General features: G+C 52.2%; 1 long non-coding RNA gene across 2 annotated transcripts; it reads left to right on the forward strand.

The window, feature by feature from the left end:
- The first annotated feature begins 206 nt into the window (after positions 1-206).
- LOC108176493 (uncharacterized) lies at positions 207-12,790 on the forward strand. 2 transcript variants are annotated; one of them, XR_001793135.3, is made up of 5 exons: positions 207-436; positions 9,820-9,995; positions 10,519-10,780; positions 10,865-10,941; positions 11,212-12,790. It is a non-coding gene; the product is annotated as an uncharacterized lncRNA (long non-coding RNA). The 2 variants fall into 2 exon arrangements; XR_001793136.3 differs by having other exon boundaries at positions 11,215-12,790.
- Positions 12,791-13,109: the final 319 nt, after the last annotated feature.

Genomic DNA, 13,109 nt, shown 5'->3' on the forward strand with positions numbered 1-13,109 from the left:
GGAGGTTTGGCAAAGTCTGCATAGAGACTATTTCGTATTCTGCCTTTTTAAACTGAATATCAAACTACAAACACTTTTAATTGCGCTTAATCTTAGTTGCTACTTTATCTTCCCATCATTTTTAATGACTGGGTGATGTCGCCCTGTTTCAAGGTACTATATTTTCTTTCACCCTTCCCCTGTCATTCGGTTTGTAGGCTACTAATTTGGACCTGTTATTAATATCACTGCGATGAACATGCCCCGGGCAGTTTTTCCTGGAATTAGTTCTGCAGGATAAGTTCCAGGTGAAAGGGTAGGAGCGTTTGTTTCAACAGCTCTTGCAACTGACTCTCACGTTGCTGTCCAATGGTTCACTCAGCGGATATTAGGATTTTACGTATATTTTCGGAAGAGGTAAAGTTGGTGCTTCAGCGTCTCACTTTCCGTTTCTTCGGTGAGTCCTCGGTGAGGCCAATCTCGTGACTGTGCTGCGGGAGAGCAGAGGAAGTGGCCACCGCCGGGATGCAGCAGGGCGGGATTTGACCCACTGTCAGCAGTGAAGGATTTGTCTCCCTGAGATGTGGGAGAAGTAGCTCTGCATGCTGGCACTCGTGGCGTTTCTTTATTGCACTCTTGGGTTTTGCCTGTCTGGACCCTGGAATGCATGCAGCAGGGCCCACGTTGTCAATTCTAATCCTCACTGCCATTCTGGGAGCATGGGAGCTGCTATGTGGGGGCCTCCTATCCTGCTGAGCACTCTGAAGAGTTTGGAAAATCAGCATGGGCTGGAATAATATTTGTGGCTGTTCCATCGTTGATTGGAAGTTGTTGGCTTTGGTACTGTTGTTTGCCTGTAGCCTGTTGTCTTAGCCTGTCCGCTGTTACTGCAATAATATACCCGAGACCAGAGAATTGGTAAAGAACAAACGTTTTGTTTGGCTCACAGTTCTGGAGGCTGGGCAGACCAGGAGCAAAGCCCCGGCACCTGTTCACCGGCTGGGGGGGGGGGGGGGGCTGCTTGCTGCATCCAACATGGTACTGGGCACAGCACATGAGACAGAGCAAACTGCCACCTCGGATCTCTCCTCTTCTTCTTTGTCTAAAGTTTTGTTTTTTTTTGTTTTTTTTTTTTTGTAAGATTTAGTTATTCATTTATTTGTAAAGCAGAATGACAGCAGGGGAGAGACAGAGAGAAAGAGATCTTCCATCTGTTGGTTCAGTCTTCAAATAGCCATAACAGACAGGGCTGGACCACGCCGAAGCCAGGAGCCAGGCACTCCAGCCAGGTCTCCCACATGGCTGGGAGGGGCCCAAGAAACTGGCCCATTCTCCACTGCTTTCCCAGGCACAGGAGCAGGAAGCTGGACCGGAAGCAGAGCATTCCGGCCTCAATATGGGATGTCAGTGTTGCAGGAGGTGGCTTAACCTGCTACACAATGCTAGCCACCATCTCCTCTTCTAGAAAAGCCACTGAAGCCACCACAGGGCCCCACCCTGATGACCTCATCTAGATCTAATGACCTCCCGAAGGCCCCACCTCCACATGCCATGCCCTTGCGAACTTAGTAGTTAAGTTCCCAGCACATAAACTCTTGGGGAACACATGCAGACCATAGCACCTGTCCATCATGGCCTCGGAGCGGGGGCGGGGTGAAGGATGGAGGAGAGGACAGGCTGGAGGAAGTCCCGAGCCGAGAGGAGGCGTGCCTGGGATTGCTCTGAATGAGGAAGGTGTCAGTGCGGCAAAGCTGGTGTTCCCGGACTGGGGAGGAGCCCAGAGAAGGGCGTGGTGGAAACACCCAAGCAGGAAAGAGGAACCTGAGCACGTGGGGTGGGGCAGGGGTGGCGGAGAGCTTGTGGCAGGCTTTTCCCTCAACACGGACAGCTGAAAGGGAGCCCTTACTACCCAAGGCCAAGTTTAATGGGTACAGGGACAAAGAATGCAGTCTTTTTTTTTTTTTTTTTTTTTTTTGACAGGTAGAGTTATAGACAGTGAGAGAGAGACAGAGAAAAAGGTCTTCCTTCCATTGCTTCACTCCCCAAATGGCCGCTACGGCTGGTGCTGCGTCAATCCAAAGCCTGGAGCCAAGTGCCTCCACCAGGTCTCCCATGCGGGTGCAGGGCCCAAGCTCTTGGGCCATCCTCCACTGCCCTCCCGGGCCACAGCAAAGAGCTGGACTGGAAGAGGAACAACCGGGACTAGAATCTGGTGCCCATATGGGATCCTGACACTGCAGGCGAAGGATTAACCAAGTGAGCCACAGTGCCGGGCCAAAGTGCAGCCTTTGTGGAAGGAAGCAGCCAGACACAGGAGCCTAAGGCAACAAGTGGCGTGCAAGGTTTCTGCAAGTTCCCAGGGACCTTAGAAAGGGACACTGCAACACTTTGAAGGGCTGGTGTAATATCCCTTAGATTGTAAAACCAGAGACGGGTGGCTGAGACCATGGCCTTGGCGCTGGGTGGCCACAGGCCAGTGGAGAGCGGTTGTCACCAGCAGGCACAGATGATCACCACTGGAGGAATACCGAGGACTCACTGGCTCCATTGCTGTCCCCCATCTTTAGACCAATTGCTTCCTCGTGCCACCCATGGATGGTTGGGAGAAGATGCCCACCTATTTTGCATCACAGAGGGAAAAAAGAATTTGAAATTCCTGGAAAGGAGGAGAAAGTGACAGCGATGGGTAGGAGCACAACTCAAGAGCCAGCAGGATGGTAGCGTGCTGTGTCCTCTGGATTGGGCCTCCTTCCTCTGACCCCCAAATATTTGGTAAAATCATTTCTGCTAACTGAACTGCCAGTTGTCAGGTGATGTGTTGCAAAACCTCAGCAGGAGGCTCAGCATTGAGCCCATGTGGACGTGAAAGAGGCCTGGGGCTGGCGTGCAGAAAGCTGGGAGAAAATGCAGCGATGGACCAAGAGGGGCTGTGGACTGTCACATGATGTGCTCCTGGGTGGTTCCTGCGGGGGGAGGCGCATCTCTCTGGGGACGGCCTTTTGAAGATGCAAATGCCAGGGGCTCTGGCCTTATTCTATCTCTAAGGTGGGATGGTGGCAGTGACTGCCTGGAGTTGTTCCAATTGGGTTAGGAGTTAACCATAATGTTCTTACTCTAGGGGCCGGCACACCCCAAACAGCAGTCAGTGCTAACCACGATGGCAACCAGGAGGTGGAAGAGAGCCATTGTGGAGATGAGGATGATGGCTCCCTACCCTTCATCCTTTCTCCCCTTCTCCTTACCACACTCAGTCTCAGTGACACAGCCCTGTGGGTCTCAGCCAATGGTGACAAAGATTTTCCCAGCATCCCTTGAGGCCATGAGACCCGGTTTTGAGCAATACAATGTTCACAGTGGGGCTTCTGGAGGAGAAACAAAAGTTACCACCTGGTTGTCACACACTTTCCCCTCTTCCTCCTGCTTGAACACAGGTGTGATGTCTGGAGTCACGGGCATCATGATGTGATGCTGAGGGACGAACTTGAAGGCAGGCACCAAGGGAACCAGTCAGAAGCCCTCGTGTTAGCAAGCTGCGAAACCAAGGCTGTCAGCAGCTCACTGCAGACCTGGGAGCGAATAAGGCTCATGGTCTCTGTTACTGCAGCCAGAGGCACTCCTCAAGAGGACCTCGTTCCCACGGAGCAGAAGACGCTCCAGGGGACTCCTGGCTCGATTGGATACCCTGCCCTACGAAACTGTCCACCGCAGTCACTTCCTTTGTGTGAGTCCGGGGCAACCGGTCTGCTTTTGCTCCTCAGAGCTCAGCTTAATGCGGGCAGCTTAACCTGAAATGAAATGCTCGCTTCGGGACAGCATATTTGAACAGGACAGCTCCACTAGGGCGCCATACAAATAGCATTATTTCCCATGTGCCTGAAAAATGTGGAGAAGCCCCACCCTCCACGTGCACTAATATGACAATCACTAGAAACTTGTGGCTGTTACAAACGAGACAGCCCACAAATGTAAAATATATGCCAAGGGGCCACTGGCGTAGCAGGTAAAGCCAGGAGCCAGGAGCTTCTTCCAGGTCTCCCACATAGGTGCAGGGGCCCAAGTACTTGGACCATCTTCTGTTGCTTTCCCAGGTGCATTAGCAGGGAGCTGGATTGGAAGTGGAGCAGACGGGGCTCGAACCAGCATCCATATGCCTGCTGTGCCGGCATACCATGTGGGTGTCAGTTCAAGTCCCCATCGATCCACTTCAGATCCAGGTCTCTGCCCTGGCCTGGGAAAGCAGTAGAAGATGGCCCAAGTCCTTGGGCCCTGCACCTGCATGGGAGACCAGGAGGAAGCACCTGGCTCCTGGCTTCAGATCAGTGTGGTGTGCCAGCCACAGTGCGCCGGCCGCAGCGGCCATTGGGGGGTGAACCAATGGAAAAGGAAGACCTTTCTCTCTGTCTCTCTCTCACTGTCCATTCTGCCTGTCAAAAAAAAAAAAATGCTATAAAAAAAAGAAATGTTAACCTTGCAAATACATGGAACATGCTACTGCTAAAATTATTTTTCCTAGGTTCTTTGTGGAAGCCATGAAGTGGCCAAAGTGTGCTAGGGTGGGTTTGCCCGAGTGGAGTGTGCAGCCATGCGTGTTTGCAGGTTTGCGGAGGAGCTGTCAATCGGCGTCAGGAGGAATCCAAGGGTCTGGCCTACCGCTTGATTATGTAGGAGGCAGAGTGATTCAGAAGCCCTGACCCCATGACATGGTTCAGAACGACACTTACAAGCCGAGTAGAGGAGGGACAAGAAGGTCTCTCTCTCTCTCTCTCTCTCACACACACACACACACACACACACACACCTCCCCGAGAAGCAGTGCAGTGGAACAGAAAGAGACAGGAGATTGCTTGGCCCAGGCTAGGCTAGAGGTTAAGCATATAGGCTTTGGAGCCAGAATCACTATGCAAGTTTTTTTTTTCTATGTCTCAGTTTGTTCATCTCGAACATGGGTATCTTTATCATGGGATTGCAGCGAGGTGCCAGAGGCCAGATGGCTTACAAGTGACAGTTCTGGAGGCTGGACGTGCAAGGTCAGGGTCATTGCCTGGTCGCGTTCTAGTGAGGGTCCTCTTTCAGCTTGCACATGGCCAACTTCTCGTTGCACCTGCATAGGGGTTCGAGGGCAAATACAGCCCTGTGGACTCCCTTATAGGAGGGCTCCAACCCCATGACCTGATCACCCCAAAGGCCCTTCACGTTGGAGGGTAAGATTTCAATATGCAGATTTTGCGAGCCCCAAATAAGCAGTCCATAAGAAGGCACCCCGGTGTTCAGAGTTCCGCAGTGTTTAAAGAAGCCTCTGATTGGCTCTACGTGGTCACGTGCTCCTCTCGGGTTTTTTTTTTTTTGGCCAGGGGATGTGGCCTTAGGCTTGGGTCTCACGCTGAGCCCAGGCACACAGGCAGCTGGATTTGTTGTCCCAAGAAAGGTGGAGGAAGGGCGCCACAGATACACACAGCTGCCAGCCCTCCTCCTCCACCTGCTCTGCTCCGTGACCCCGGGGCAAAGGACTGCAAGCATCAGAAGCTCAACTTCTGCTTCCTAGCAGAATGATGACGATTACACAAGCCCTGCCCCACAGAAGGTGCCCAGCGGACGGTACGCGCTCCACTCCATGGGGCAAACCGTGCTGCCGCCATCGCTGGCAGTGAAGACCTGACGATTATCCATGTTTGGCAGTTCTGCTCTCTGGGGCTCACAGCACAGCTCCAACTCGACAATCAATGTCAACAAAAAGGTCAAGTGCGTGGGCCCCTGCCTAGTGTCTCTTTAACAAACGCCCCAGCCCCAGCCCCACCCCCACGCCCAGCCATGCTCCAGGGAGCCTGTCTTCCCTCACTGGCTAAGCAGTTTTGGTTCAACCTGTTCTCCCTTCATAGCTGGGGTTTTGTAAGAGGCCAAATTCCAGGCTGGGGCAGGATAAACAAAATTGCATGGCTAATGATTGGTGAGTGTGCCTGGAATGCTGTTTACCGGGGATTTCAGGGAGGAGACTTTGTCACCCCCTGGACTGTTCACAGGGAGGCTGTTAAAACAGGAAGCAGGGGTCAGGCTCTGCACCGAGGCTGCCTGGAGGTTTTGCTCTCCCCCACACCTCCCTCCCCTACGTGGTTTTTTTTTTTTTTTTTTTTTTTTTAAGAGTGGCGATACCTGCTCCCAACTGGAAATTCTCTGCCTCAATTTGCTTTACAAGGAAATAAAATCCTCCTGGTCAAAGCCTTGCAGTTACCTAATACTTTACAGCATACAAAAGTTTCTCGATCCACCACCGCCTGTTTTGCAGGTGGAGAAACAGATCTCAGAGAGGGGCAGTAACTTCCCCAGGGGTGCACAGCCGGGAAAGGGTAGGGTTGGGACTGGAGGGTTTTCCCCAGAGAAATGAGGCAAACAGTAGTGTGTGCACTTGATGCACTGGATCTGCAGCTCAGCCTTCGCTCTGAGTGAGGAGAGCTCACTGGGATATTTTCTGAAGGAGAAATGAACAGAATGGTCCCTGGTTCCCATGCGGGTCTTATTATGATGGGGAACGATTTGTCCTTTAAGCCCCACCTAGAATTTTAGACATTTCTTTTTAAAGATTGATTTTAGTTATTTGAAAGGCAGGGCTACAGAGAAAGAGAGAGAGAAGGATGAAGACACACACACACACACACACACACACAGAGAGGGAGGGGGAGGAAGATGGGGAGGGAGAGGGAAGTCTTCCATCTGCTGGTTCACTCCCCAGGTGGCCACAACATCCAGGGCTGGGCCAGACTGAAGCCAGGAGCCAGGATCTTCTTCCAGGTCTCCCAGGTAGGTGCAGGGGCCCAAGTACTTGGACCATCTTCTGTTGCTTTCCCAGGTGCATTAGCAGGGAGCTGGATTGGAAGTGGAACAGACTGGACTCGAACCGGCGTCCACATGCAATGCCGGTGTCCCGGAGAGGGCGGCTTTCCATGTTACATCACAGCTCCGGCCCTGAATTTAGCAACTTGCTTCTTACACTCACACTGTCCCTCCCTGTTCAAACACAGCCCCAGGCTCTCCACCTCCAGTGTCTGCCCCATTTTTAAAAGAGCCATCCAGGTAGACAGGACTGTGGGAAGACATCCGAGTGTATTTCCTAGCCTGGCCCCAATCTTGCTGTCTAGACAGCCAGAGGCAGATCTCTCACCACCATCTGGCTGTGGGCCTTTATTTCTTTATCTGATAAAAGGGGCCATGAAGTCCAGATGAGCCCAGAGATCCCACTCATGCTTTGAGAACTTCTAGAAGGCGTACTCTTCCAGCCCCTTGCTTGCCGCTCTGCTACAGAGGCTGTGGGGCCCAGGGCAGTGCCTGCTCCTGCCCCCTGCCCTGCCCCTCAGTGCCCTCTGCCTTGCTGGCCACCTGCTATGTGCCCCCGGGGCCCCTGCTGCCCTTGCTGATGAGCTGAGCGCCGCATTCACGAGAACCTACGTGGAAGATAAAGCCAGGCGCGGGGACGGACATGGGGCAGCGCTCCCTCGGCCCCACACGGCCCTCTGCCCTGCAGGCAGCTGCCCACCAGCCTGGGGCAGGACTGGTTGCTGTGCCAAAGGTGCAAAGCTCCAGCTAGGCAGCTGCTGTGACCTCGTTCTCCTGATGGTCCTGCCTGGCCAGGGTTTCTCTGATTCATGCCCAGGCAGCCCGCGCGTGCCACCTGGGTTGGATTGTGCCCGTTCCTGGTGAGTCCGCTGGGTGGCCAGGCCCGGGGCCTTCCTGGCTGCATGATGGCTGTCACTCGTGGCGGGCCTTCAGGGCCCTTGGTCACTGCCCCTCTCGCAGTACCACGCAGCAGTGATCCGTGTATGGGCATTGAGGCGAGGCAAGGCGAGTGGCTTGCCCAGCTTCCCGCAGCTGGTGGAGGCAAACACCACCTTGCAGCGTTTCAAACATGAAAGGATATTCCAGAAAATGCATGCAGGGGCAAGGGTTCGGTGTGGTGGTCAAGCCACTATTTGAGCTCTGTGCATCCCATAGTCAGTTCCCCGGGTTCCCAGCTCAGCTCTCTGATCCAGCTTCCTACTAACATGCCCCTTGAGGGATGGTGATGATGGCTCAAGTACTTTTGTCCCTGTTACCCACGTGGGAGAACCAGATTGAGTTCCAGCTCCTGCCTTCAACCTGGCCTAGCCTTGGCTGTTGCAGCCATTTGGACAGTAAACCAGTAGATGAGATCTCTCCCTCTCTCTCTCTCTCCCTCTCTCTGACTTTCAAATAAATTTTTTTTTAATTTTAATTTATTGAAAATTGAATTACAGATAAATTTATTGTGGTGCAGAACATTTTGAAATCCATGCAGTTTTTGCATTATATTCAGTTTTCAATGAGCTTTCTGGAGACCATCCATTCCAATGGTCTTCATGCTCTTTGATTACCCTAACTCACTGCCGTGCCGCTGTAGAACTTGGATGATGGAGAAACAACCCACAAACAATCAGGTCTTGTCTTCCCAACTGAACACCCAGATGCTGTGACATTCGAGCGATTTCTAAGTGAGCTGGGGAATGTCCTGGTTAGATTAGGAATATGCAAAGCCATTTGGGTTTTAATAACATGGTGAGAGAATCGTGTGCCTTCAAAGGCTTTATGAGCCCTGGAATGCATTTTCCAAAGCAGGAATGAGCTGACACAGGCAGAGTGTCAGCTGGAAAAACAGGGTCTGGGTTAGGTGGCCCAGAAAAAAACCTGCTTTGGTGCCCAGAGCTTCCCATTGATTTCAGCCACTGGTCAGCACAGGCCAGCAGAACAATTGTCCCATCGGCGAATGTGCCTTGGAAGTGACCCCACACAGCTAATGGGGGCTTAATAGTGGCTTACTTAGTCCTTGGGAGGGTTCCTGTTGTCATTATTAGTAAGAAAATTACCCATCTGTCATTCCCTTTAAACTTGTAAAGTAATAATTAGCCAGGCCCCAGAGTGAAGCCGGTCACCCTTCACCTTGGCCGGATGAACGCTCGGGGACCCATTCAAGTCTGCAAAACCATTGAGCTCTGACCAGCTAGCGAAGTGGCAGGTATTTGGTAGAAAACGGTCGTGAGAACTCGCATGTATTCATCAGTTCACAATTTGAAGAAGTCAGGGTAACCTTGAGGTCTTGAGCAAGGACTCTCATTGAGGGATCAGGAGACCAGGGCCCGCCCCCTGTTATGTAAACACAATTGTATCGGAGTTTAGCTGTGTCCATTCATCTATGGGCTGTCTGTGGCTGCTCCTTCTGCACTACAACAGCACAGCTGAGTTGTTTGGACAGAGACCATATGGCCTGCCAAGCCTAGAATATTCACTCTCTGACCCTTTACAGAAAGGGCCTGATGACCTCTGCCCCAATTCACAAAGGCCGAGTTTGAATCCGGCACCAGCCACTTACCAGCTGTGTGACCTTGGGCAAATTACCTCACCCCCATTGTTCGCTTCAGGTTCTTCCTGTGGTCGTCAAAGCTAACAAGGGCACCTGTGTGGTGGAGGCGACTCGGGCTCACCACTGACTGCCTCAGTCACACACGCTCTTTTGAACTTGGCCGTGACTCTGTGACTTGCCTTGAGCTGTGAAACGCAAGGGGAAGTGTTGCTCCTTACCTACAGCACTGAGAGCGACGTGAGTCCCCTGTGCTCTCTTCCTCTGCCACATTGACCAAGAACGCCAGCCATGTGCCTTGGGTGTTGTAACTACAGAACAGTCAAGTTTGGGTTTCCAAACGATTACAAGAACTAGGGCACTGAGCATGAGTGAGAAGCAAACCTTCAGTGTTAAAGCCACTAAGCTTAGGTGCGCAATGAATTCCAGCTGAAATGAATAAGGATTATTTTTCAAATCTTACCTCGTTTTCAATTTCACAGTGACTGCCGCCTTCATGTACTTATCCAGTGAACTCTAACGAGCGCCTGTGTTGTATGGTTGTCTGCTAGACTGTGGGATATGAGTAAGAGATGCTTCCTGTCCGGAGAGGAGTTCCATCTGACCCAGACACGAGAAGCGATATTAAAGGAAGTCGGTGCAGAGCCAAATCTCAAAGGTAAGTGTGGGTGTGCCCATGGAGAAGAGAAAGAAAGACACGGCCTAACAAGGGACATGGAAGCCAGCAGTTCCATGGAAGCAAATGTGCTTTTGAAGAAATTCTTAAAATGTGCTTTATTTCTTTGGGAGACAGAGAGAGAACCGGCTCCAAACTGCTGGCTCATTTCCCCAGATGCTTGCAATAACCAGGGCTGGACCAGGTCAAAGCTGGGAGCTTAGACTTCAACCCAGGTGTCTTATGTGGGTGGCAGAAAGCCAAACACTTGCCCCATCACCACTACCTCCCAGGGTTTGTCTTATCGGGAAGCTGGGGTTAGGAACTGAAGGTAGGCATCAGAGCCAGTCATTCCAGTATAGACTGTGGGCATCTTAACCAGTGTCTTAACTGCGGGGCTAAATGCCCGCCTTGGGTGGAATATTGAGAGATCCATGTGACAGAGAGGCAGGATTCTGGTTAGGGATGTAGCAGACAATATTGCTTGGCCACTCGACAGCCATTTGCAACCTACTTTATCCTCAAGGTCCTTATATTATGGAAGAAAAACAAGAAAGCCTCTCTGGAAGCTAGAGTGGCCATCTGATACAGTCTCATCAAAAGAGATGACAGGAGAAGTCTCCCAGGGAGCTTCCCATTAAAGCAGAGAAGCACATAAAGAAAGCTCATCATTATCATGTGTGGGTGGAATGCCTGGAGCTGCAGCAGCCATGTTGTGATCATAAGGTCAAGAAAATTGGAAACCTGGACCCAGTTTCTGGACCTCAAGATATTACAGAAGCAACAAGGTAAACACACACATCCAGACCTCTCAGTACATAAACTAATCGACACCCTTGTGACTTAAGCCACTGCTCCTCTCTTATGTGCAGATCAAGGGACCTTCACTGATGGAGAAGTTGTAAGAAACAAAGCTGGAGAAACTCACAGGGCCCTTGAAAACCATGGGGTAAGTTCCAGATCTTGCAAAGAAAAGCAACCCCGGGCTTAAAGAAGGGTAAGTCTCTGCCCAGGATTCTACCACTAACGGGTATCAAAACCGAGATCTGCCCAGAGGTCTTCCAAGCCAAGTCTGAGTCTCTCTACCAGGATGTGGGGCATTTTGCCTTTTCCACCAAATGGTCCCAGCCACTTCCCCTGGGAAAGCCTGTTTTGAATCATGGACATTTCTAACCTGAAGAATTTGAGATTTGACCAAAATCTCCTTCTAATTTCAAAGCAGGTCTGTGATCTTTACCAACGAGAAGACTTGAGGAAGGGTGTGGAGAAATGAGAGAAGGTGAGACATCTCAGGGCCGAACTGACCTTGGGGAAAGACTTGCAGAGACGCGGACCGCGGAGGAAACTAGAAACAGGGAAGACGGTTCCAAGCGTGCCACATACTGGTTCTGCTGGCTGAGAAAAAAGCAGCAAGCATACCATCCTCTCCTGCCACCCCGCGACTTGCACCTCTCTGACCTGTGTGGCTCCAACAGGCACCTGGGGGTTCTGTCTCACTGGGAGATGGCCGCCTCCTGCACAGGCCGCCAGCACAATGACATCTGCCACGAGGCCCTCACCAGAGGCCGAGCCAACAGTGCTGCCCAACCTTGGACTTTTAGCTTCCAATACTGCGAGCTAACCCTTTCCCTTTGCAAAGCACTCAGTGTCAGATATGTCGCTTTAGCAGTGGAAAACTGTGGGGAGCAACTGGGAGCAACTCGGACTAGACTAAGTTACTGGAATTAAGACTTATTCTATGCATCTGCTCTCCCACAATATGGCGCTGAGAAGGGAGAAACAGCTTCTACACAGCTGCCTCCAGTTCAACCAATAAGCAGCAGGACCTGCTCCTGATTGGAGGAGAGCAGCGTACTCGGCGTGTGGGTAGCAGAGTTGGGATTGGTGGAAGAGGACTATAAAGGAGGAGAGAGACAACATGCACCAGGAACATCCATCTGAAGGAACACCTGTGCAGCCCCCGAGAGAGCCGGCCGGCGGTGTGCCGCTCCCCTGCGGAAGTGGGGAAAGTGGCAGGGGGCACCGCCCTTCCACGGAGGTGGAAGGGACGGTAGCCAACCCGGGAAGAACCAGCAGCAAACCCGGGGAGGGCCGAGCAGACGAAGAACAACGCAGGGTCCTGTGTCGTTCCTCCACGAAGACGGGGAGTGACAGAAAACGAACCAATGCGTTTAACAATTAACAAGCACTTGGTGAGTGTGATTAGGATGACTCAGGACACTGGCCCTCACTCTGATGACACTGCAGCTCATGGGGCTTATAGTGCCCGTGCCAGTGTACACTGGGCTGCTGACATCCCAACACCGTCCCTCCCACCCTACAGCACTCACATACACGGCTGGAGGTCAAGTGTTTCCCCCCCGGACCTGGGAACTCAGCATTCTCCTACAGATCCTGGTTCAATCAGCTCCTCCGGCCCTGTGTCTCATGCTGCCCCAAGTAGTGCTAACCCTGACCCCTTAGCACCGCTGGGTGCTGGTCCTCTGCCTTTGGCCCCCTCTGTGCTCTCCGGGAGGAGAAAGGAGGGGAGGGAGTGTGGGCTGGGAGGCTTCTCGCTTCTCTCGCAGTTGCCCCTGACTCAGCAGTTGGCTCACAAGCTCCAGAACTGTTCCTTTTCCCTGGGACACCTCGTCGGAGGGCACTGCTAGCCCGTAAGCGTGCAGGCCCCACCACAGGGACGTTTACTGGGGGAGGGGCTGGGTGGGGACAAGCTGATGTGCCTGTGTTTCTGCCCCTTCTCTCCCCCCTTTCTTACTGCTCTGAGAACATCAAGGACAGAGGCACTGTCTCTTCTGTTATTTGCAGTGTGTGTGTGGAATTTTGCTTTTCACAGAGTGAAACGATGGGCCATCTGGCTGGCTCAGAAAGGTTATTATTTCTAACAACCATAGTCGTGGCTCGCATTCACTGAGCACTTACTACAAGCCTGGAAGATGGCTAAGCCCTTTCTGTGAATTAATGTGCAGAATGTGAACAATACCCTTGGGAAGGCAGGTGCATGTTAAAAATCACTCTTCTGCAGGTCCAGAGACTGGAGCTTAGAGAATCACTTGGCCGAGGTGTGCAGCCAGCAAGCGACAAAGGCAGGGCTCCATCCCGGCCCACCTGACTCTCAAC

Source organism: Oryctolagus cuniculus, chromosome 6 (genome assembly GCF_964237555.1).
Source record: "Oryctolagus cuniculus chromosome 6, mOryCun1.1, whole genome shotgun sequence".
In the NCBI taxonomy this organism is placed as follows: Eukaryota; Metazoa; Chordata; class Mammalia; order Lagomorpha; family Leporidae; genus Oryctolagus; species Oryctolagus cuniculus.